We start from the raw sequence: 26,951 nt of genomic DNA on the forward strand, positions 1-26,951 counted from the left end.
ATAACATTAACAATTTCCTCTGAACAGTAATCCTAGATCAGATTTAGTCTGTTGGCTTTCCAATAAGAAAAAATTGCTGGGTTTTAGTTTCTAATTTGTGAAAACTGAGTCACAACTAGCTGCATAGTTATCATAGTTATTCGTTTATTCAAAAAAGCCATAAGAAACAGTAATCATTTGACAAGTGTATATGAATTTCCTATCTGAAATACTACTCCTCAGGCTTAACAGAGATGACTGAAAAAATGTTGGGTTTTTTGTTTGGATTTGGTTTTTTGTTAACATAGTGAGAACACTAGATATATAGAATGAAACATTGGATCCAAAGCAAAAGTTATCACAATGACCAAATTTAAGGGAATTTTTCAAAAATAGGTATTAAAATTGGCCCAATGCTATTATCCTCAGTTGATATTCAAAATTTTTGAGGACCACTGAGGTGAATAGTTGAAAGTAAACCCTTTTATTTTATTTGCTTTAGAGTACTTTTTAACGAAAATTGTTTGAATAAAGTTTTATTCTTCTCAAAAGTATCTGTCTTTTGTACTCTTAAAAATTAAATGTTGCCTAAGATCTTATCAGGGTTGGTGTAGGAGCTAATTCATTCTTATCCTACCTACCTGTTAGTTCAATTCCAATTATGTGGAGGATTTAATTTTTTTTTTGTTTTATACAGATACAAAAAAGATATTTGACATTGTTCCATTTTCCAGAATTTGCTGTCTGCATGATGTTCCCTCAAAGCACAACTAAGATAACAAGCCTTAAGATTGTGTTAGTAAAAGGACGCTAAGCAGTCTAAGTATGGTATTGCTATCATATCTCCTCCCTTTGCAGTCAATAAGTGAATTCTGATAAATCATGTAAAATCTACTGTGTGGAAAGCTTTCTTTAAATGATGATTTGCTCTTTGTTACATCTTTATTTTTATATGTGCTTCTACATTTAATATATAGGAAGGTGCTGTCAAAGGAATAACAGCCGCTTTACTGGTGTGTACATAATTGGGAACAGTCTGCTCTGATGGATAACAATAAATCTTTAACCAAGCTTTCACACATTTGTTTCCTGTTAGGCGACTGCATTAACCTTCGTTTTCAGCTGGTATTTGTTTATCTGCTTAATGCAGCACTTTGCCTACATTTGTTGCTTTGGTGTTTATTTAGAGTCTTCAAAGAGTGAGCAGGGATTTTGCATTTCAGAGGAGCTTAACTTTGACATATTTAAGCATTATTAAAGCCAGGTGGCCTACACAGAGGTCAACAGCTTCTCAAAGGGAACATGATACCTAGTATTTTGCCTTGCCAGATCAGAGTTTTGAACTTTGCTTTCCCAGAAGGGGCTCAGGACGAGCAGAAATGGATTTTGTTTCTTTGCAAAATAGCAGTGTGTTGCTTCATTGAATCTGTTTCACAGAATCACAGAATCACAAGCTTAGAACAGACGTCTAAGATCATCAAGTCCAACCCATGCCCTAACACCTCAACTAAACCATGGCACCAAGTGCCACATCCAGTCTTTTCTTAAACACATCCAGGGATGGTGACTCCACCACCTCCCTGGGCAGGCCATTACAGAACTTTATCACTCTTTCCATAAAAAAACTTTTTCCTGGTATTCTAACTTGTATTTCCTTTGGTGCAGCCTAAGGTTGTGTCAGTTCTTGCTCAAGACTGTCAGTTGCTGCCTGGAGAAAGAGACCAACCCCACCTAACTACAACCACTTTTCAGGGAGTTTGAGAGTGATAAGGTCACCCCTGAGTCTCCTTTTCTCCAGACTAAACACCCACAGCTCCCTCAGTCATTCCTCATAGGGCTTGTGTTTTAAGCACCCCACCAGCCTGTTTGTTTAGCCATGTCTTTACTCTGTATAAGGTTTAATCCCCCTGACTCCAATCTTTAATTTAGACAGTGGTACTTTGCTATAGATGGGATATACTTTTTAAAGCTTATTTCTCATAGAATAAAAGTTTAAATATTATAAAGGCAAATGTTTCTAATAATGCAGTTTGTGATCAGGTTTTCCCACTGAATTTTAAAAAAATATTCACAGAAAATGTAATGCATATAAATGTGTTATTTCTTGTAGTATGTTTATTGTACACACAGCACAGAATTTTACTTCATTGATATGCTAGGGAGACATTCAGTGAAAACACAGCTCTTATCTTCGAGTTCCATAGGAAGAGCTGGTTACATTGCATTTTCTGACCAGCTGTACTGAAGAGTAATATCTTCATTTGGGGGTGGATGAAGTAATTAAGTAATCAGTTCAAAAGTGCTGTTTTCTAGATTTGAATAAGAAGATATTTTCCCTGAATGTTAATGTGGTTTACAGGCTCTGGGCTAGACTGTAAACTCTGTTTTTCAGTTGCAAATCTCAACAAAAAAAAACCCAAAATGCAGAATCTGCAAATGCAATAGAATATTTCAAAGATAGTGTCTTCACATTTTATCTCAGTTGCTGCAACCATTTCTCAATAGGGAGGCCTTAACAGAGGTTTTTAATGCTGAGATCAGAAAAACAAGTCCCAGATATCCTAAGTAATAAACATGTCAATAAAGATTTAATGAAAATAAGTATAACATCCAGTATCACACAGAAGTCAGTAAATGCTGGCTTAAAACAGTGTTATTTGTTAGTAATTATACAATCCTAGAAGTAGTCTTTCGAAAAATTTTCAGCCTGCTTCTACTTAATATGGAGCAAACTTAAAGTAAAGGAAGGTAACATAACAAAACATTCAGAATGGCTATATTTTAGTAGTATTTTAGGATTTAAACAAAATTCAATGTATTGGTATCAGATGTATTCTATTTAACCTTTTACACACCTTTTTAACAGAAGACTTAAGGCTTTGTAGACTGGAGGATTAACATTTTTAAACTGGCAATATCATACTGCTCAAAATGTGGAAGTTACATAGCCATGACTGAAGTTTTAAAACAATTGGAAGACTTAATAATTTCCAAATTAAGACTAGGATATCAAGGGTTATCTTGTGTCACATAAATAATTGTGTGGGATTATTAATGTCAGACTCTCTTACCTCATCTCAATCCTGAGGTTTAAATAGCTCCAGATGAACTTTGGGCAAAACAGATGAATGCTTGAATCTGACTAAATAACTCATCTATACTCATGATTTAGGATACTAAATCTAAGAGCCCAGAAATTAAAAGCCAGTTACATCATCTGTTCTTCTAACACAATCTGGTCACATTTTTGATTTACAGCTAATTGTTCTGCACAGTTGTGAGGGGTTTTTTCACAGCACTTTTTGTTTTAAAAAAAAAAAAACAAACTGGAAGAACTGTCTTTTTTACCCTTCAGTCTACTCCTTTCTATGTAGAAGACAAATTTCATTCTGTTTTTTTAAATGGAAATGCAATCCAGAAAAGGAAGAGTCAAATAGAGTTTCTAATAAACATGGCTCTGACTCTGGAAGCTTTTAGGTTTCTGGGTTTCAAAAAAATATGCAGTATATTCCAAAGAAATATCAGGCTAAAGTAAGGCTGCTATAGGCAGATTTAATATGCATTCTTATTATTTGCATATTGGGTCATTTGCATCAATTTTTCTTCACTGCAAGTGAATATTTCCTAAAGGCTGGGTAATATCCCAAATATTTCACAAACTATGTTTCTTCTTCTGAAGCTGCATAGGCAAAATGTTCCCACCCTAATTGTGAAAATGTCTTGATTGTGACTATGTGACAGAATTTCTTCAACACAATGATAATAGATTTTTACAGAAGAACAGAATTTGCAGACAATAGCAAGGATATGTGGATGATAGCTGCTTACTATAAGGCAAAGGAGAGCACAGGGTGAGGAATGTCCTTGAAAGTATATACATAATTGTCTGAAAATCTGTTTTTGTTACAAATGCATTTATATTAATTCATAACAAATATTTTTACTTCTTTCTTCAAAAGTAATTTACTGTTTGAATGTTTTGCCCTTTAGTTATATAGCTTTTTCAGCATTTAATTCAACTCCTAGTATTGTGCAGTTACTTTCTGAGAATCTTATGGATCTGTTGATGGGCTAAAATTTCATTACAGCAACAGATCCTTGTAGGAAGGAACCGACTGTATTCATTCTAAGATTTTTGCTGTTCTGAATTCATGAATCATTGCAGTGACTAAGAGTTCATTTCTGTCTTCTGACTTTCCTCACACTGCACGTTCTAGGGAGTCTTTTTTTCTGTCTTCTTCCATTGCAGATCTGAAAATTCCAAGAGACAGTTTAGTAATACCTTCAATGACTATGTTCAATGCCTATGCTCTAGAATTGAAACATATTTAGTTACATTAATTTATCAATAATTTCATTTTCTATTTTCAAAGTTAGGTAGGCCAAATATATATTACTATACATTTTCAAAGACAGAAGGCCAAACAAAGTGCATTTTCTAACATTGCACTGGAATGCAGAGATTAATATAATACTGTGTAAGAGTATCCTTCAATGAATCAAGGAAAAAATAAAGATATAATTTCTAGAACCAATGATTTTCCTCTGAAACCAAGTGTCTTTCTAATCACAACAGGAATTTGTATAATTCGGTTTTGAAAGCTGTGAAAAGTCAGCATCAAATGGCTTCATAACAGTGAATTTTACTGTAACTCACATTGTTTAATGCTTCAGCTAACAGTTAGCCCTCAAAGGCAGAATTTTGGCAGAAGTACAGGCAGACTGTCTACTGAAAGCTTGTCTCAGTAATGGTGGGCACACTGCAGGGTCCCCAGCAGTGTTCACAGGCAATTGAGAGGCCTGTACCCACCATGAAATCCAGTGGGAGATTGAAGTTCTGTGGGTCAGGGGCTGCAGTGGCCTCTGGGGCCTCTCTCTGGGGCCATAAGCAACAGTCTGCAGAAAGCATGCACTGGTAAAGCGTTTGCAACAGGAGTAATGAATCTGTGGGAGGAGACTCCCTGCTATGGGGATGCAGGCTGCTAAGCTGACTTGGTCTGATAGAAGGGGGCGTTTGCTGCACGCTGAGGGGTTTGGTCCAGAACATCATGGATAGGCTGACAAAGTTTGTTCAGTTTGACAGCTGGCCAGAATATTATTCCACATTTCTTCTCCACAAGGGTACTAGCAATACATCTGGGAGATTAAGGACTTCCTAAGTAGTGATGACACATCTTCAAGGAATGAGGAGAAGGGCTTGGTACATAGTGACTCTTCCTGGTCTTGCTGGTGAATGAGGAAGGTTTGAGGAAAAATTAATGAATGTTGGAAGTCAAGAGCTGGTTGTACATTTGACATTGGCAATAGAGTTGCAATTTTTAAGACCATGTGAACTTTTTGAGGGCTGCTTGGTAGAGAAGGGATCCATCTGAATAAATAGAAAAAAGATGCTTGTTACCAAGCTGGGCAACCTTAACAGTAATAATCTAAAAAACAAGAAGGAAGGGAAAGAGTGGTTAACAGTCAAATGAAGAGCAGTGCACCAAGTTGGCAAATAAAATAAGAGGGATTATGTAAACACTGAGGACTTCAACAGCTGGACTACTGCCATGGACACAGGCAGACTCTTCGTGAAGGACAGATTGGGAAAGTAAAAATGGAGGGTTGCCTTTCATGTAAGAGAGCAGGATTTATGCCATTCATTGTTTGGGTGATGGGCCAACAAAATCAGTGTGCAGATCAAAAGTGGGAAATATTGTGATAGGTGCCCACTACATACTATATTAATGACAAACAAGCAAATTATGCCTTCTTCTGACAACTTCACATTCAGAGGCCTTTGTCTTCCCTAGAGAATTGACTCAGCCCAATGTATGAGGGAAGAACAACACATCAGGGGACAAATACTTCAGGAACTTTCTGAAGTGCACTGCCAACATCTTCTTGACAAGGACAATTAGGGAACCAGGAACATGAGATGAACTACTGGACTTAGAACAGAACTGGAATAAAGCAAATTCTTACTTTCTCCAAGAGAGTAATCAAAAGTATTTGGGAAACTACAGGCCAGTATTTGGGAAATTAAAGCCCGCCTTGTTCGGTGAGAGTTCATCTTGTTCAAACAGACAGTTGCCTACTTCTCCTCAGTTTAATTTGGTTTTGGTTCTGTTTTGTAAAAAAAGACAAACTTCTGATTTAATCTGCATGGTTTAACCTATAACATCTTTAAGTCATGTTCAGTGGTTTGAACAACAGCGAAAATTTAAAGACAAAAAAACACAAAAATGCTCTTGAATGAGTTTAATACCCTGCCAAAACTTAAAAAACTTCATCCTGATAGCACTTAAGAAATTGTGGAATGATGTTAAGCCATTAGTGGTTATTTGGACTTTTTTTTCTTTAATGTTATCCCTAGTATTTCAAGTTTATTATTCTTAACTAGTAGTTGTACTAAATATCAAACAACAGAAGATTTTAACAACTCTCTCAGGAAATCAGGAAAAAACAGATCTCCTTTATTAGTCCACTGTGTTCACATAATTGGATCACTTGCCCTCTGCCACCACTGAGTGAAACATTTGTATTGACTCACAGGTCAAGTATCTATTAAAATAGTGATAAATCAATCACCATCCTCGCCCTCATGCACAGAAGTACAGGAGCTCTGAAGTAATGACTGCTGTTCAATGACAGCTTAGTGGGCTCTTCTGTCTCACATAATGAGACAGAAATCTTGGGTAGTTAATTAAGGCACTGTATATTTGAACACCTTCATAAAAAGTCAGTGAATCAGTTGACACAAATCAAGGCATGAATCCAAGAAACTGCAGGTGGGATGAAGTGCACAGAGCCTATCAAAGCTCATCACATTTGAAAGTCAAAGACATGAGTTCCTCAGTTGGAAAATTCAAAATTATGTGTGCTTCTCTTTTCCTTGATTTTTATTGCTTTCTTCTGTACAGCATATGAGCCATGTGTACAGACTGTAATTTATACACTGAAGTGCAATGATGTTTTTATGTTTAGTTTATATAAACACTTATAAACAGTATCCCACAACCTTTCTATTGCAATTATTCTCTGTAATTATTTTCTTTTACATTTTTTTGAGAGACAGTGCTTAGTGCTTGTTTGAATTGTCAGATTTGCCAGCTTGTTTTTATTTCTTTAATAAATGCAAAAAGAAAATAATCTTGCAAGGTGGCAGGGTATTTGGGGATGTCAGTGTAATTATTGCAGAGGACAGGAAGCATCCTCATAGATGATCAGTCTATTTATTGAAGAAAAAGTCCCTGATGAGTTTTCTTCCTTTATGTTTTCAGAGTGTAGATTGTACCTATTTATATTGTGGTCACTTCTTATAGAAAATTCAGTTGGAATAAATATTTTGGTCTCTGGTGTTTTTCTCATTCTCATTTTCCAAAATTACCAAGCCATTTGAAATTACTCTTTAAGGAAAGTCTCAGGATAATAACAGGCTTCTCTAGAAGCAGTATTAGGATTTGGGACTCCATTAAATCTTACAGACCTCTCACTCACTGAATCCTGCATTAGACCATGCTGTAAAAATACATGAAGGACTGAAGAAAGCACAGGCAGTTTCTCTTTTGAAAACAACTCCTGAAATGCACAGCAATTTCTTTCCTGTCTCATACACCATGAAAGTGAACTCCATCATCTGCTCATGATGGACTGTTACAAAGGCAGTCCAGAAGAAATGCTGTCACAATAGTGCTGTCAAATGAACGTTCACTAAAGAATTGAAGTTCCCCTTGGCATAAGGAAATTCAGTCCTCTGACTGTTTTTATACTACACAATCTAGTTGTTCCATAATGTACATAAGGACTAGGAAACTGCAGAAAAGCAATAGTATAATTTTATTTCCTTTGGATCAGATGTTTTTCTCCAAACAGGAGACCATTTTCTAAGTAGGAATTAAATATTCAAAATTTTCATTATATTAATTAAATAATAAAAAAAATACAATCCATTGATCTATGCCATGCATTAGACATGAAAAAAATCAGTTTTAACAGAGATCAGTACCTCTGATCTTCTTCAGTCGTTGTTCTGAGCACTGCAATCATGGGCTGCTGCAGTGGGCAAGCCTAGTTAACCTCTAAGAGAACATTCAGTAGTATTCAGAATTATCTTTATCCCTCTCCCAGGAAGATTATGAGAGATTTCAGGTCTTCAGTTACCCTTTTTTATTTTTTTTTAATTGTTAAATAGAAGCCTGATACCTGATTTTTTTCTCTTTTAAAATGCATAGTAACTGCTTTTTGTATCCAATTGATTTCTTTATTTTTTTACTGTTGAGATTTCAACACATTATTTTGTCTAATGTGCAACACGTGCATGTTTTGGCAACTGGATTTTTTTTTTTTTTTTGAGAAACATAATTGCAAACATAGGCATTTTTTTATCTGACTGTAATAAGCATGGAATAAAGAAAATCCACTGATCTGATCCCCAAGTGAGGGAACAAAACTAAAACCAAACCAGAATGGCTCTCCCTACTGCTCTCCCACACATGCATCTTGAGTGTATTAGTTGAGGAGTTGGAAAATTCATTATGCAAACGTATAATGGAGACAATCATAGTTTCACACTTTTTATAGTACAATGCCTTTTCTTCACATTGGCATGAAGTCATTGCAAGATGGCTAAAATAAAATGACATTAAAACAGTCTTTCATTTGCTACAGATTCTCAGGCTGATTGTTTTCACTACATTTCCTTTAGACTGATTTACCTTTTGATCTGTTTTCTATTCTTATTTGCATACAGGCAGAAACTGTACCAAAAAAAGTCAAAAAAAGGGCAAAAAAAGGGGTGATTATTAAACAATCCTACTGAAGTTTCATCTGTACCACACTATTGTTCCTGCAGAAAAAAATCCAGATACACTAAAATGATGAATAACAATGAGAGGAGACCAAATAAATGTCTTGTATGGTTTTTGATGAAGTGCTAAATTCTGACATTGTTTTGCTGTAACCACTTCTGCATTATCAATATGTGGCTAAGCATTGTAAATCCCATTTCAAAACAACAAAATTAGGGTATGTAGAACTGGTAGACATTCCTAAAGGACACTTTAAAGTTTGAAAGATCTTCATCTTCTTCATCTGAGATATTTAAGTGCATCAACATTCAGTTTAATAAATTTGTGTGTCACTGAAAAGTCATGTAAAATTATAGTCCCCTCTTTAAATGAGGGCTTTAGGAACTGAATATTAGTTTAAGAGTCAAAAGCACTTTCTTTTAATATACTTTCCAAGCATTTTGTGAAATGTCACACATAGATTTTATATTCTATTTTTCATACAAAGGGCCAAGAAAAAATTAGTCAGGATATAAATTCCTTTGTGTGTAAATAAAGCATGTAGGCCTATGGTTTGAGAAGAAATTTAAGATGTTTCATGATAAAGTGTATGCTCAAAATATGCATTGCTTAAAAAGGAGGAAAGCTGTACACAGAGATTTGACGTATCGTGCATATTTTTTATCTACTAATTAAAATTGTAGTGTCTTTGCAGTTGGATTCACATTTTAAGCACATCATTTATTATGTTTTTACTTAAATAATGGCATTACATTCACTTTACTTTTTAATCTATGGTTATATAACAAAATAAAGTAGAAAATGTTCATAAACCTAGTAGCGCATGAATTGTAACAGGAACTGTTTTCAAAATGTATATTATGTTACAGTATTAAATAGAATGAAATTACTCCTTTGCTCCCTAGTTTACCCTAATTACTACACTCATAAACTATGTAACTTTAGAGTCCAAGAAAATTAAACTATAATGAAGGAAATTTATTTTACACTATCTATTGTATTTAAATTAAAATTATTTCTACTTAATAGTACACAAAATTTTACTTCTTATTAAATCATTATTTCCTTCAATTTCAGGTAAATAGAAGTTCATATTACTCAGAATGTATTAGACTTAAAATTTTTAAGGAAAGAGGCATAATAGCAACAAGACTGGTATTTCTCTGTCTGTGAACAAACTAAAGACTATCTTTTAAAGACCTTGCCTTACAAAGTTAATGTAATTAGACTTGTGTTCTAAAGGGCAATTGAGCTATCCCATGTCCATGTATGGTCAACAATTAAATTATTTTAAAATTATTAATTGCTTACTTTAATGTTTAAAATCAAAATTAATATTTCAGTGAGACTTCTAGGTTTTCTCACCAAGCATCAAAGAGCCAAGTTTTGCTCTTGAAGGTAATGAAACTTGGCTAGTCTAGAAGTCCTTTTCTTTCTAAAGAAAGCTGCTTTGTCTGCCATTCCTCTGGACAGACTGTACAAATCCTGCTGTTATGAGACTTGTGCCATAAGAAATCATGGATTTCTATCACATCCAGCAAAGAATGAGGTTCTGAGTTGTTAATCTGCTGTACAGTCACTCACATATCTGAGTACCCTGTGCATCTTAATTCTAAGGTAGTTCAAAGAACTTTCCATCTGAGCCTTTGGATATGTCTTAAAGGTAGTATGTACAAAATTATCCATTCACACACGGCCGTTAAGTCATTCATGGAAGATAGGGAATAACAAGGACTTTTCAGCAAAATTTCCCATCAATTTCATCCAGAATTCATGTCTAACAAGCGTATGCAGAAGTATATGTTGACAAGGACAGGTGAAAGAGAATATGCTGATTTTATCTATTTCAGTTTTTTTATGATGCAGTCATATTTCAAGCTGTCCTTAGAATTTGCTCATACAGGTTTTGGTTTTTTTTTTTGTTGTTGCTTCTTTCCTATGCAAGACCTATTCCTACAGTCCATATAACCAAAAAGCAATATCTGATATCTTGTTATTTTCTGGTAAATATATGTGTTAGTAACTGGGCAAAGTACAAAGAGATGCTTAACACAGCTCTCAAAATTTACCAAAATGTATAAGGGAGATGAAAAAAAATTTAGCTACTAGGTTTCCATCTTTCTGTGGAATATGCTGACTTTTCTAAATTATACTTTCACCCAATACTTATATTTTCACTCAATATTTATATTAAGCAAGATCACTTGTTAATCCACACCTTTGTAGTAACCTTTTCTGTCCACCATGAACACAAAATAAGTGATAATTACTTTCACAAGCTAGAGAAAATTTCTCTTAGTTACAGATTGATTAAATAGATTGAGCCATATGACTCACATTAAGAGATACCAACAATATTATACTCTTTAAAAAGTGAAGAAAACTAAGACAAAATAACTAAATTTTATTTCTTCAATGATACATATTTCAGTGTCTTTTCAGATGTGCAAACATGTTTTCAAATTACTGTCACAGTCTGACAGCAAGGCCATTTTTCACTTTTTGATATTTTGCTTCCCCACTCTTTGAGATATTCCAGTGCATCAGCTGTTGTTTCAGCTGTGTCCAGTACCTGGCCATATGTGCACTACATGCTTGTTTTGTGAGAAATAAACCATCATGGAAGGTAAGTTCAGCTTACTGTTTCAAAGCCTTACACAACCAGACTTTGAAACTATAATAAAATATTGCATTGCTGTAACATAGGAAGCGTGCAGTTGAAATTTTTAATAAGAGTGGTAATAAACTGTCGTAATAACCAGTTCAGGATAGCTTGAACATTGGCTATTACTTATTCAAATTCTAGGTAAATGCAAAATGAACCTAAAATAGAAAGTCTGATCACTAGAATTTTAACTCCAGCTGATATGCAGAATTTTTTTTTTTTGAGAGAGAGTCTAGAGAGTCTTTAGTAATATAATATATTATCAAACTATTTTTTCTTCTATGTCTCTCATCTATTTTCCCATTGCAAGCTTTTTTAAAGGCTGTTCTTCACAAAGATGTGTTAGCCTGATCTTGGATCACTGATTATTAGAAATGTAACTGACAGTCTAATTTTTTCTTTATGGCAGTGGGTGGAACCCAATCAAAAGTCTGTGCTATATATATGTGTGTGTGTGTGTGTGTATATATATAATTGTTAATGCCTCTGGAGTGGCTTTAAATAAAACAAAAAAATTCTTACGATTAAAAGGTTTTTACAGGTTTTGCGATGATTTGATGCAAACACCTTCCAAGTTTTTGGAAAGATTTCTGTTTTCTGTCATCTCTCTGTCCTTTATTAGGGGTTCATTTGGTGCTGAAAACAGTCAAGAGTATAAGCAGTAAAAAGTCTTTTAAAGTTTGTTTTAACTTAATCACTTACATGAACTTTCATTGAGAGGCAGTGTATAGTTAGCTATTTGCATATTTTCACAGGGAAACAAATGAGCAATTTAACTCTACGAGAAAATCAATTTCTAAAATAGCCTACACCTATTGTTTTGTCCCACCTTAATATCAGACACCTGTTCTAGCTGTTTTTAATAGTCTATTCTCAGCAGATTGGAGTTTCTAGAAGACATTCATTACTGGCTAGTTTATATCCATGCTTTCATATAAAGCCTACGACACTAAATGTTTCATCTGTAAACTAATGTTTACCCTTCTGAAGCATCTACTTGGAGCAGTGGTATTTTCCACAGGTATCCTTTGTAGAGAGGTAAAGATGTGAATATTAAAACAACATGATGAATTAATGTTTATCATAAGGTTTTTTCCTTTTCAAATCTCTTCTACTTTGCCATACCATGAACAAAATAAGGTCTCAGTATTTTGTAGCAATGAATTTTGCTAAAAGCTCTAGAAACTAGTCTAAAGTCTACTTATAACACTAGTTCTTTTAGTGAGAAAATTGAGCACCTTTATGATTTAATATTCAACCTTGGCATTTCAGTTCCTGACTTGCTCCTCTTAAGTGATTGAACTTAAAAAATTTTTATTCCCAAACATTTTCTCTCTTACAAGTTTGTCTCAATGTGCAAAAAAACTGTTTTTAGAAACACAACCTGTTAAATTATCATACTATCTCCAGCATAAAAACTGCAACTGTGTGACTAAACTGCATATAAAATCAATAGTTTTACTACATTTGGTAAAGGGAGAAAAATATCTGGGGGAAAAATCAAGTTTTAATGATTTATGAACAGACTAAAAATATACTTTTTTAATCAAAATTATATCCTTATGATTTTTCCTTGTATGATTTTCTGCAGCCAAAATATACGTACATATGGTATTCCAAAAATGCCTCAGCACAGCTTCTTTGGTAGCTAAAAGGTCCGTTTAAGGTTTTACTCTAGATAGAAGATAATAGTGTTTTAAACAGGCAGTGACCTATATATTATAATTCATATTCTGGCAGTTCTCCAAATGTTGAAGTTATTTATAGCTGATATTTTAAATATTAAACCAACAGACTGACACTATCAAAACCACTGGGATCCTACCTCATTTTTTTTCCAGTCACCAATTTCAATAGTATTCCTTACTATCAAGAATGCAGACCATGAAACCTTTTTTTAGCCAAACGTTGTCCAGATTGACCTTTTCCAGTATTTCTTACAGTTCAGTATAAAGCACATACACACACAAAATCAAAAACAACCCACCAAACAAACAAAATCCACAAGGATACATTTTGAATAAATTAATCATACTGTGATTGTTTCTTCCTTATATTAAAATTGCCTTGTTTTCAATCTTGCTTATTTACTTTAATATTATTTACAGTCACATTTTTAAACAGGATACAAAAATTAAGTAGAAAATGTAAAGCAAGTTCTTTTTATTTTCCTATTGTAAAACTTTTTCAAAAAACAAAGCAATTATTTTATTCTAAATAAGCATCATGTTTTTTCAGAATTCATAATAATAAGAAATATTATTGCACACTTCAACACAATGGATAACAGCCCAAATTCAGAAAACATCTATGTTGTTCCCATGACATAAGAAAGACTAGACAACTAGAATTATGACCAAGAATAGTGTTTTCTGTAGAGAATATTAGATTTTTAAATGATAGGCTTAATCAGGATTGGTTATTCACCACTTGAATGAAGTAAAACAGTTAAGATGGCAGACAACCAGAAGTATGAAGCTGAAATTAATTTAATATTTGCTGTGTTTTATTTTTTGAAAGGGACTATTGGAACAAAGACCAACTAAAAACATACAACATGTAACGTTTTTGCATCACTATATTCTAAAATCTCCCGAGTGTATTCCATGTCTTGTGTTTGATTATCCCTTTAATGACTAACATCTGGGAAAAAAACCACAATAAAAAACTCGAGTTACACTCCTAGTATTAAAACATCATGCTGACTTGTCTTCATGGATGAAGATGCTGAGTAATACAAAAATATCTTGACTGTTGAATTTGCCAAAAAAAATCAAACTAAATTTTAAAATCTGCAATCCAGTCTATCCCAAAATCACTGAATTGAATTTCTGAATAAATTTGAAAAAGACAACAAAAATAATTCAAAAATATCTTTGCAAATAAAGGGTGTCAATTGATAAGAAATTGGAATTAAAGGTAACTGCAATTACTTATTGAACATAATTCTTATTACATGAAGCGAAATAATGATCCAATAATTCCCCCAGTGAGTTTTGTTCTTGTGTAAAATTAATAGGGCTATAGACATCCAGATTTTGAAGTTCCATTAGAATTGTTATAATTAAGGGTCAAAGAACATATAGATTATGAAGTCAAGAAAGCAAACTGATACTACAGACCCAGAGACAAGTAGGAGTACAAGATGATAGTGCAGAAGAAGTAGCCCAAAGATGTTTATAGCTCCTCAGTTAATCAGAGCTTTTACATTGTTTCATAACTCCAAACTCCATTAGCTAGGGAGGATTGCTAGTTTTGTGATCCAAGTATTGAACTGAAGGCAGGCAGCATGCAAGATGGGATCATCCAAGGACTCATTATCTAAAACACTTTAAGCCCCATGTAATTTCTACCCTTTAAAAAAAATTATTTCCAGAATCCTAATCCAATCTCATAGGCAGTGAAGCTGTGATAGTCAATATTCCAATGACAGAGCAAGTGCAGTATCAAAATTGTGTCTGGAAAGGCTTGGAAAGGCACATTTTCTTTTGAAGTTATTTCATTAACTTAATGATCCACAGCAAAAGTTCTGTGAATAGCTAGAATGGCAAAACATTGGAGAAGAGATACCCACGACATGTAAGAAATATTCAAAGAAACAATCATTCACTTAAAATTAAATCTTCCGTGTTTTCTGTTTCTCGATTTCTGACTGATCAGAATAAGCATGAAATACAGTTCTAAGCAGAGAAAAAAGGAATAAGGCCAGGTCTGCTTTAAGCTAAGTCAACACAAATACAAATAAAGAAAAGTGAGAGGAAACACAATGACTTGTTAAGATGTTTTTGAACTCATGAAAACTTGATATTTCTATGTAATAGGAGAAATGTGGCACTTGACTCTACACTTGATATTTCAGTCACTGTAATTTTTGCCGTGTAATGATACACAGATAATGATCCTGCCTTAATAGCGTCTAGTATGACTCTCCTTAAGTGTCACTGACAAGAGCTTTCCAACAATAACTTCATTATCAGATAATCATGAAAAGGTTTGGGTTGGAAGGGACCCTAAAGTTCACCTTGTTCCATCCTCTCTTCCAAGGGCAGGGAAAACTTCCACTAGACCAGTTTGCTCAGAATCCCACCCAGCCTCGTCTTGAACACCTCCAGCAATGGGGAGCCCCCAACATCTCTGGGACAATCTGTTCCAGTGCCTCACCACCCCTATATCTCCTACTCCTTTATCTCAAAGTTATTCTCTTTTGTCCTGTCACTATGTGCCCTTGTCAAAAGACCTTCTTTAGCTTTCTTGTAGGTTCCCAGTAGGTACTAAAAGGCCACTATAAGGTCCTCTCCCTGCTGACCAGCCCCAGCTCTCTCAGCCTGTCTTCACAGGCAACCTGCTTAAACCCCTAAAATCAAAGTACCAACTCTAGACTGCTGCCAACAGGTCAACATCTTTCTTGTGTTGAGGGTCCTGGACACTCCAAAGCAGGTCATCTCAGAGGAGTACATCACTCTACCAGAGGGTGTAGTATTGACTTCAGTTTAGGGGTCTGTTAGGTTTTGTCTTCCTTATCAGCAATATTTTTAGAAACCTCTGATTCATTTACACAGGGATCGGTGCATTCAGACACCTGACACTATCAAACAAACCTATCTCTTTCCTTTCTTGGTGATATTTTCTCCTTAATTATTTGTAACTGTCATATTATTATCTAGTCTCTTCACTGAATTATATTCTGCACAATGTGGCTGCTATGCTCAATCAAATTAATTTTCAATACTGACTCCAACTGGCTATACAGATAAAGATGAAATATAGCCCATAAGCTGATACATGCTAAAGCTCAAAGTACCAAAAAAAATAAAAACAAAAAACCAACAACCAACAAGTGATCTTACCATCCATAAAAAGAAAAAAAATCTGTGAATGCTGTAATTAGGATTTTCAGCAGAACTGGAGAAACACCACAGAAAAATTGATTCCAAAATTAGTAAAGTCTACAGGATCTTACACCACTTGTTTGCCCTGCCTTCTTAGGCAATCTTTTTCAAACTATGAGATGTATTTTTAGAAAAGTAAAGCAAATGAATAAAAATATTAAAAAATCCATATAATACTCCAGAGAGCTGTTATTTGAAGGGAAACATGATATTGAGTCTAAGCAACAGTTTGAAAAAAGTGGTAGGATTATGTTTTAAGGAGTTTACCAGATTAGTTCAGGTTCATCAAAAATATGAAATCCTAATTCCACAAACTTGCTCGTTTCCTTAAGGCTTTGAGAATTTTTCTGACAGTATTGTAACTATATCAAATAAGTGACAGGATACAAAGGAAGAGTGTTTTTTTTTTAATCTCCTGCAGAGGTGTTAATAGGAAAGAAGATGATATTCGTCTGCTTTATTTAAACATAAATATGAAGTAGATTTCTGAAAGAGTCTAAACCTTGTAAGGACTGTTATTGCAGGGCACTGCCTTACATAAAATAAAATCATGATCATCTGTTGCAGACTACATTCCAAAATATAGATTTGAAAAGATGTCAAGTATAACCCATTGATTAATGATAAAATTAAAAAAAAAAAAAAAACCAAACCAAAAAACAAACAAAAACCTGTAATCCAGATGACTTGGACTTTTTTTCTCTTGTATAGAGATTTTACCTGGTCATTTACTAACAGCTGCAGCTGTCAATTGTCAATTGTCAAAAAGAAATTGAAAATTACTTTTTCTTTATATTTTAAATCCCTCCTAAAATTCACAGAGGACTGTAGTTTGGTGCACAAACTAATTTAAAGAATGTCAAATATGTAATATGATATGGATATTGGTATGGATAGTGCCTGAGACCATCAAAATAGGAGAAAAAATTTAAATCCTACACCTATACCCTTCTTACCATATCTTACAAGTTTTTCTCACTCCAACTCCAAGGAAGGAACTGACAAGGAGAATAAATTTCTTATGTAAAAAGTCAAGATTGTGGCTTTTATACTATGTAGTTTAGGAAATTTTCAGAGCTAAACAGATTTAAATCCTCTTGGAAATCTCTTGTAACTGTTTGTGGTTTGTAGTAGATAAATTTCACTTCTGACATATTTTATTAAAAATTATTTTTAGAATGTGTTTTTCCTCATTTTTATTCCCTAATATTTCAGACTTCTGACACTGCTATGAAAGTGTATGATGTAGAGTCATTGCAACAGCAGCAGTAGAGTACACAGGAATGGCAGGACATATTAACAAGTCAGAACTGAAATGAGGATGACTGATAAAATGACTGAGAAAGAAACTTCAAGAACCATATATTAACATTAAAAAAAAATTAATTTGTTTTATTGCTTAGTTGATTGAAAGATGGGGCTAAAACTTCATGCTAGTGACTTTTTTAAAGTACGTTTGAACTTCAGTTTCATGTATTTTTAAAATTTCTTTGTTATCTGTAAATTGGAGCACAGATTGATGTAGTTATCATTCTCTCCTATGATAATACCTTACTTTATGCAGTGAGCTGTCATAAAAATATTTTAATGAATTGCAAAATCTTCTTATAGCTGGAGATTACATATAGGAAAAATATTTATTCTCTATAACATGGGAACATTCTTTTTTATATAATCTTTATTCTAATCAAACTTGTGAACTTGTTTTCTGTGAAATACTTGCTAAACAATGTCAAATGTCTTTCTTTCTGTCCCCTTCTCTGAAAATCTTTTCCTTTCTCTCTTTTGTAACAGGAGTTGGAATTCACAAAGTTGAGGTAGGAAAGTCATTTTATTACTGGATAATTTAACTAATTTACTAAAGCCAAGGGTACTAAAGCTTTGTGATGTTATTGTGATTTGCATCTAGCAGTTATTCACTATGGCAACTTACAGAGAAGGTTTACAGTCAGCAAAAAATCTCTTTTCCACAATATAGAGAAGTACTGTGGATTCTTCCTGCCATTGGTCTGTTCAATAAGATTTTCATCTAAAAGGACCTTTTTTCTTTTATGTGTTTATAAATAATTCTGAAGTACAATATTTTATTCTAACTTGTGTTTTTCCAGTAATTATGAAGTTTTTCTGTATTTTTTTTTTTTACTTTTATCTGGAGGCCAGGGAAACAGAAAGATTTTAGGGAGTTGTAACTTCACTGGGCAGTGGAACACACTCTTTTTTCTTTATAAAAATTCAAAATTGTCTTTAAACAAAAAAGAGATGGAAGATGGTGCTTCTGATGAAAGACAGTTCAAGATAAAACGGATTTTTTCAGGACGCCCATATAGAAACCAACATGTTCTTTTGTAATTATGTTGACAGAATTAGAAGCACCCATTAACTAAGATATAGAGAGAACGTTCTGTTTCCACCTAGATTTCTAGCATGGAAGGGTAAGAGTGTATAGAATCTTACATATTGCTGCACAAATTACAAGTGAATGTCCCAGAGTTCCTTTTATAAATCTCTCCACCCTACTGATACACTGTCTTTAGATCTTATAGTTCCTCTGCTCCAGCATCTGAAAAGAGGCTTTAAGACCTATTCTGAGTGGTTGTTTGAAGAGAAGCTATCTAGAAAACAATAATAATTTTTTATTTGGAAATTAAGGAAGTCATTAAAAAAAGAAAGGAAAGGGCAAACAGGACCTCATATGTGCAAAAAAAAAATCCATTCTGGTGAAGAATCACTGTTGTTCACTCTCTTACTGAAAAATCAAAGAAGAGGAAGTAAGTGACAGTGCAGAGAACAGGATTTAACCAGAGAGCAAACCCTTTGCTTCTGGATGTGGGGTGCTGGTGGTGATCCAGCATTTCTCAAGGAGCCAGTTGGTTAGACCCAATTCAGATTCCCTCCAGTTTTCTGGCTCAGATATCAGTGGGAAGGAATCTGCATCCACAAAGCAAAATCTATAATGTTTTGTGATTTAAATGTAGGACTATAAGGAATTAAAGAAAATTTAGTTTGGGTTGGTCACATGACCAGTAATCAACCTGAAGAAATAACTGACTTAACCATTCAGCTGAGTCCTTCAGGTCCAGCAAACCAGATTTCCCTCCCATTTGTAAAGCACAGCCCAAGGCAGAATTTGCCTGACTGTGGGGTATATGTGGAAGCACTCTATGCATATTTTGAACACAATTTATGCTTCTTAATAGAATGATATGTGTGCCCTAACAATATTCTTTTGTATTTCACTCCTTATCTACATACTGGTATTCTCTCTTCCATATATCAATGTAACATGACGGCAACAGAAATGTCCCATGTAATAGTTGATACTATAGCAGAAATCAGCACACATCTTAGACTAAGTATGCCACGTAAAATCAAAAATTTGTCTCAGTTATTATGAACTGCTACTTAGGTTTCTGATGCAAGTAATAGATTAACTGTTATTTAAAACCTTCAGGAGAGGGCAGGTTAGCTCACACACTACATTATAAAAATTAATGTTTTCATGTCTTTAGGATCAGGACCTGTGTTTGGGATAGGAATAAACCCATTAGTTATGATGAAATATCAGCGTAGAAGTTCTATAGATAATTGTATATGCATATCTATTTTTATCTTACAGATTCTATTTTTATCTTACAGATTATTTTAACAATAATAAAAGCCAATAACTAATTCAAATAGTCTTTCTGCTTCTTCATCCTGCAGATATCTTTAATGTTTTCATTCTCAAAAATACATTTACAGACAGTTTGGGCAGGTTTATGACTGAAAAAGGTCAAAGTGAAATACCAGCATACTTAACAAATATATTCCTGCACTCTGTCATAAAAATCATTTTGGTTGCATAGCAACAGCCTTTTTAATTACTAGCAATCTAGATTTTAATAATTTAATTAGTATTTTCTTCATTAAATTGTTTCACCCAATAAATTTAATGTATTCAATGCATTTCTTATTTTTAAATGGTCCTTTTAACCTCCCTTCTTTGTCCTTACAGCACCTTTGGCTATGTAGTAGAGACTAAAAACCTCATTAATTTCATATCAAAAACAACAATCAAAAGGAACCAGCCTTATGCAATAAGCAAAGAGACATCTTAGGTAGCCTTTGTAGCTGAAGTTGTTTGAGCTCAGGTAAGCATTAGTAAAGCCAATCTGGCTTCAAAAATCTAAGGCTTTCAGTGGCAAAACTTCAGTGGCAGGTTTTGAGCAGCCTGCCTTCAGTAGGAGTGACATTAGTGCTTTTGAAACTGTTTACCTGATAGTATTTATATTAGGTAACTAGATATATAGCTCCTCATGAAAAATCCACAGCTATTGCTTTGTATTAAGACATTGCTGAGAAGCTGAGGCCTACAAGAACCAAATACTGTGAGAATAATTGTGTGAGGGGGAAGAAGATATTATCAAAAAAGCTGCAGAATGCATCCCCATTTACTCTAAGGAGGAACAGCAGACTTGCAGTGCAGGTTAAAGCTGACAGCAGAGCACAGGTTGTATCACTACTGGCCGTCAAGGTTTACATGTGAAGAGGGAAAAAACACATGGTGGCAGACACCAAAGCATTCAGCATATGTTCATTTGCTATGAGAAAAGAAAATAAAGGGAATATTCCATACTAAATAGTTCTCTTAGCAGCAGTGATTTCTGTAATGGCAGGCAGCAAGAAATTTTTACTTGGCAGGAGCATCTATGTGATTTTTGTTTTCTGTGTCTCCAGGTCTGCATAAATTCTGAGATATCATTTGTTGAAGAACATTCGTTTTTAAATATTTTTAAAATTTTAGAAGTATTTATATTTTCATTATCCATTTATATTTTGAAGAAATGTGCATTTCTCTCTCATTCCCCCAAATTAAACTTTAATCAAAATTCAAATTTTTATATGATAGACTTAAATATCTGAGTATCTGAAAGAGATACTCTCTCTGTTAGACATGTAAGAGGTTTATGAAAGTGCTCTGATATATTTAGCATTTCAAATATCATTTACTGAAATCTAAGAAGGTATTGTTTGATGGGTAGATTTGCAAATCTTAAAAAAATCTTTCCCTGTTAAAAAATAAATAACTTGTACTTTAATGATTCCTAAGAAGCTGAATTTTTATCACAGTGTTTTTTTCACTACCTGAGGTTCTAATCTAGCATAATTTTAATTATTGTTATGTTTAAAATCTTTACAATGTTCATGTCTATTTCTTTACCATCCAATCTTGCATTTGTACTTCCTGCTTTCTTATCCACACTGTATTTTCATAGCAATTTTGAGATGATCATGCATCATTTTAAGACATTTTACAGGTGATTTGTTTAAAAAAAAAAACACCAAAGAAGACAACCTTAGCCTTGTGGGTAAAACATAAAAAAATTAAACTCCTTGGTTCATTATCTCTCTCATTACAACATGTTTCTCTAAATAGGATTAATAGACTACCTACCACAGGTTTTCTGCACTGATTGCACATGAATTTGTGGATGCTAATATTCAAGGACATTAAAACCAAAATAAAAGAAATTAGATGCTTTCAAATAAGTGATACTTTAACGTTTGGTCCCATAAAATAAAATAAACATTACAAAAAATTAGGCCTATAAACATCAGGAAGATGGATAAGTTGACACACTATTCTGCATATCTCTGTTTAATAATATTATATTTCATTTCCCATGCTAAGAAAACAGCCATTACCCAAAGCAGCCACTCGTAAACAGCCATTGTGAACAGATTGCATCCTTGCTGGTGGTATGATAATTGAAATAAGTTTACCAGTCTTTTATGAGGAAATACCAGATGTATAAAATACCTATTAATCAACTCACTCAGTTTTGCAAGCATCAGTTTTAATACCAACAGCTACCAAAGAATGAATAGAATAAGAGGAGAAATATAAAAGAATTTACAAAATGGCTTAGTAACACATTGCATTGCTGGCAGGGGTGGAGGCAAAGAAGGAAGCAGTCTAGGCTAAAAGGATTGTATCTTTTGGGCTTTGCTTATGGACATTGATTTCGCTGTTTATACCTGTCTGCTTTTGAGACTCTGCAACATCTCTCTTATGAGCCTGTTTAAAAGCAACTTTGTGAACAATAGCAGAAAGGGACAGCTGCCCATCAGTCTCTCAGATATTTGTTTCTCTTCTGTAATAATTGTAAATACAATTGTCACTGTCTAGTTTTGCGTTTGTGCAATAGGTTTCGCTGAGCTAATGTTACTAGTTTCTCTTCCTGAACAAGTTTAGAGCTTTCCTTTTCTTTCCTCCTTTTTTTTTTCTTTTTTTGAGCAGGGAGAGAAGTGGTTTTGTTTACTAATTATTATCAAATGCTTTAGAAATTTGAGATTCATCCCGAATTTGTTTGATTGATTGTTTGTTTTTATTAAGGGTAAAGATAAAATTCTCCTGGAATGTTTTTGTTTTCTCATTGCAAAACTCAGCTCACTCATACACTGTTTCTATCTACAAACACTGCTGTCTATGCAGAAAATGTACTTAGTTGGTGAAAGAAGTCATATAAAAATACAGATTAATCAGCTGCTGTTACTTAGGCAATTACAGCAGCTGAAAGAGCTGTAGCATTCACTAGCTACTTCAGTACTCTTCATGAGTTGTAGGAAACTTGCCCTCCATTGACCTTCACCCAGAGATTACACACACGCAGAGTCTTTTCGCCTTGCTTGAAGTTCTAAGAGCATTCTGTAATAGGCATCTCAGTGGAGTGACAAAATTACGTTTCTGACTCTAGTAAAACCACTTCAGCTGGCCTTTTTCAGCCAGTGGTGCAAGTAAATAGGACTAGTTTGGCAAAAGAAGACTTGTCAAAATAAAGATTTGATGGCACTGAAGAGGAACTGCCTTCAGACCACCTCTATGTCTGTTTTTGCATTTGGTGCATTCTTAGAGCATATGTCTCAGTTATTTCTAGTGAAAGGACAATTCTTCCACCTTAGGAGTACAACATGCAAAAGCAACACTATGAGACTTCAAATAAAAATATCCACAGTCAAGAACTTTTACTCTACTTTTACTTAGAAGCCAATGGAATAATAACATATTAGCAGATGAGTAGGCTATAAAAACATCAGTGTACATCTCAATTACTATTGTGACTTTTAGAAAAATATTTTGCTTATGCCACAGGAATCAAAGTACAAAGTACATAATCAGTGAGTTTGATTATGAATTGTGATCCAGCTATAATTTGAACACCTTTTATTTTAACAAATCTATGTGTTCAAAAAGCAAACTATCAACAGTGTGACTGACGCCTTTGATTCAGTGAAAAAAATGGGGGCATATTTAAATAAAACACTTTTCTTGCAGATTAACACTAAAGAGGGAAAATACATCCACATTTCAGTAACTAATTAACCAACTGAGGCACTGGCATGGACCAAAGACATGGAAGGAGAAGGATGTAACTTTTGATAAACCTGCTCAGTGGCAATAAAGATTAGCTCTGTAAGACTTCTGGCACTGAAATCAATACTAATCTGTTACTAAGAAACAGCTTATCCAGTCAAAAGTTACATGGAAATCTGGTTGCCTGCCCTTAAGCCATATACAGAAACATATGACATGCATACAATTGTTTATAGAGCTAGAGAACACATAACTTTTCAATATTGTGGTACCTCATATAAAATTTTCTGGCACACAATTTTTGAATTTGATGGCATGAAAAGGAGATGGGGGGCTGCTAAGTTCAGTGAGTTGGACACTGGTTATTTTAGAAATTTTGAATATTGCCCCTAAGAAGATAATCTGTCTCTGACTTCTATGCACATACACAATATTGCTGCCCGTGTAGGTTCACCCACTCCTTGGATGAGTACAGTTAAACATTTATTTAAACATTGACAAGAACATAATTTATTATTCTCACCGCTCAAGAATGCATAGCTTATAGCAGTTTGCTCCACCCATCTTGATATCATTCAAGAACTGCTCTTGGCAGCTCATCAGAGAACTAGAGCCCAGACCAGTAGGCAGCTGAGGCAATCACTTGGTGGAGCCCTGATCACAGAAAATCTTCTTAGGTAAGATTGTTGTGCACCTGTCAATAAGGAAAACTGCTTTCACATCCATCTAGGGTCTTCACCAGATTCTTGGCACACAAAATCCCCTTATTTATCTTGCATCTTAATCTCTTTAGTCTACTAAACACACAGTTTTATAACAGCAGAAATTTAAAAACATAGAACTTCAGAAGGATTTTTTGGCTAAATAAAAGACATCTTGGATAAGAAAAGTGAAGAAAAGGCATATTGCAGTTCTAACAAGTACTGTTTGAGCGTTACCAAGTCATTTACTGACCTCCTTTCCCTTATAATAATATCACTTCTGTTCCCTAAGTGACATAACTGTGGCTCACCGATATTCTAGAGCCATTCTGCTGGATAGCATGTGCAGCCATTGAAATATATAATCCTTGCAATGAATTAAATGAAAAACTAACCAGAAAAGCAGTATATATTACAAGCATAATAGCTGGCTTGAAAGTGTATCCTGGGGTTTCAGATGATGTCATAATCTGCTACAGCAAATTTAATAGCATTGTTGCCTGGAAGCTAAGCCATTATACTACGTTTAATTTCACTAAGATGTAAATTACATGGTTCAGTGTTGCATAGTACTGGCTACCGCCATTGTAGATTGTTGTTCTTGCAGCTGTCAGGAATTCTAATTTTTAAGGGGATTTAATTTACCTGTTAGTCTACAGCTTTTATAGATTAAAAAAAAAAAAAAATTACCCTCCCTTATTTGCTATTAGTCAGCCCCCAATCTCTGCATTCATCTTTTTTCCAAAAATAATAAGAGAATGATAGGCTTGCTTTTTGAATTATATCAGTAATTATTCAGTTCTTAAAGAAGAGAAAGCAATAAGACTTGAGAGTGACATCTTGCCTGTTATCACATCTTATTTAGTGAGCCTTCAAGTAAAAATGAAGATGCTTTCCTTAAAGAGTGATAGTCAGCTTGGGTGTTTATATTCCATCTTTTATGGTAATTGCCAGAATGAAACTTGAGGAGACATACTGTATTACCACTTGACTTTTGCCAGAAAAAAAACTTTAAACAAAACTTGCTCCCAATAAGTAGATTGAAACTTCTGTTTCAATCTGAAATTTGCAGCTGAACTACATAGGAAAATAGCCTAGTTGACATGCATAAAGTGTAATAGATATATCTTTAAAGTAGTACAACATATTTTCTACCTTTAAATACTAATGCAGTAATTGGCTATTAGCATCTAGACATGAGCTTTAATCGAGATGATTTATTGCCAACCCATTGCAAGTACTGTGATATACGGCATGAAAATGCCGTGAGTGGCTTATTGTTTGTTCTTTCAAATGCTGATGAGTTAAAAAATTCTTATCCTTGCACATCTATATCTTTTTCTCTCTGCACTTGTCTGTGGATGGATAATTTACCTATCTGCGATGTTTGTCAATTCCATGCTTCTATTCTTCTGACAACATAAATGATTTTATGCAGGCTTATGCATACATGGAAAATCGGTGAAATTTTTAGATTAGTTTTTAAATGCAAGTATTGTTAACAAAGGGATTATTCAAAACAGAGATATGCTTGAAAAGGCATAAAATAAATCAACAGAAGCTGGTGTCAGTTATAAGCTGCACACAATTAAAAATAATCTAATCTTTGTTTTGAAAACTAAATTCAAATACGAATATTCCAGTGGCTCACATTTACAAAAATGTGCTTATATTTGCTGCTGTCAGCAGCCTTTGTTCATGTAGCAAAACCATTGACTAGATTTTGATTCTGGCTGTATTTATTTGCTTATTGTAATTGTTGTGATCTACTGACACAAGTTCCCATCTTTATATGACAGGTGAGGTTTAGCAGTCATTCAGTGGCTCTGTGAGAGAAGGCATACATCTGTCAGTGTTCTGAATAGTTTCTGTGATTTACAGTCAATTTAAAACAGAAATTAAAGTGCATTATATCAGAATATTATCCTAAAAATAGCCATAAGATCTCTTTGAAATTGTCTGAATTTGTCTTTGAAATTATCTATACAGAAACTTGAAATCAAGTCTTGGTTTAGCAGGGTTTTGTCACATATTTCAACAAAACACTAGTGTTGTGTTTTGGGACCAGTATTAACGGATTTTTTTAGGCTAATTGCATTTAGAAGCTGCTTTAGGTAGTACCATAAAAATGGTCTTACAACCTTAACTAAGGCCTCTAAAAAAATTGAACTCAACCTGAAGCAATACTTTCTTCTCATCTTCACTTGTGTCTTTGTAAATTTTAATAAGCCTAAAGAGAAAAGAGTCTAAAATGCCACTTTACTCTCAATTTCTATTCCTTTTCTTTCTTCTATAGTAGGCTACTTGAAGGCAAACAGAAGTTGTGGTAAAAGAGCAATGGAATTTTTTTTCCATTTTCTGCTGAGAAGCTAAAAAAGGGAGTAGAAGCTAATTTTAAATGTACACCCACAGTACTACTATACACACACAGTCATCGATGAAGAATGCAATAATGATTAAGAAATTATTCTATCTGTAAGATTCTCCATGATAGACACCACTTGGAAAACTACAATGGGCAAAAGCTTGGTACCACAACTTGGTACCTCAGCTCCATAATAGTGAACTAGAGCA

At 34.0% G+C, this 26,951-nt stretch overlaps 1 protein-coding gene across 48 annotated transcripts in view; it reads left to right on the forward strand.

The window, feature by feature from the left end:
- PTPRD (protein tyrosine phosphatase receptor type D) overlaps window positions 1-26,951 on the forward strand; it is a 1,163,449-nt gene that overhangs the window by 580,843 nt on the left and 555,655 nt on the right. For all 48 annotated transcript variants that reach the window (XM_038124763.1, XM_038124765.1, XM_038124766.1 and 45 more), the window contains one exon: window positions 18,117-18,139. The gene's annotated coding sequence lies outside the window, so the exon portion shown is untranslated. The remainder of the gene's footprint in view (window positions 1-18,116; window positions 18,140-26,951) is intronic.

This window comes from Motacilla alba, chromosome Z (assembly GCF_015832195.1).
Source record: "Motacilla alba alba isolate MOTALB_02 chromosome Z, Motacilla_alba_V1.0_pri, whole genome shotgun sequence".
NCBI lineage: Eukaryota > Metazoa > Chordata > Aves > Passeriformes > Motacillidae > Motacilla > Motacilla alba.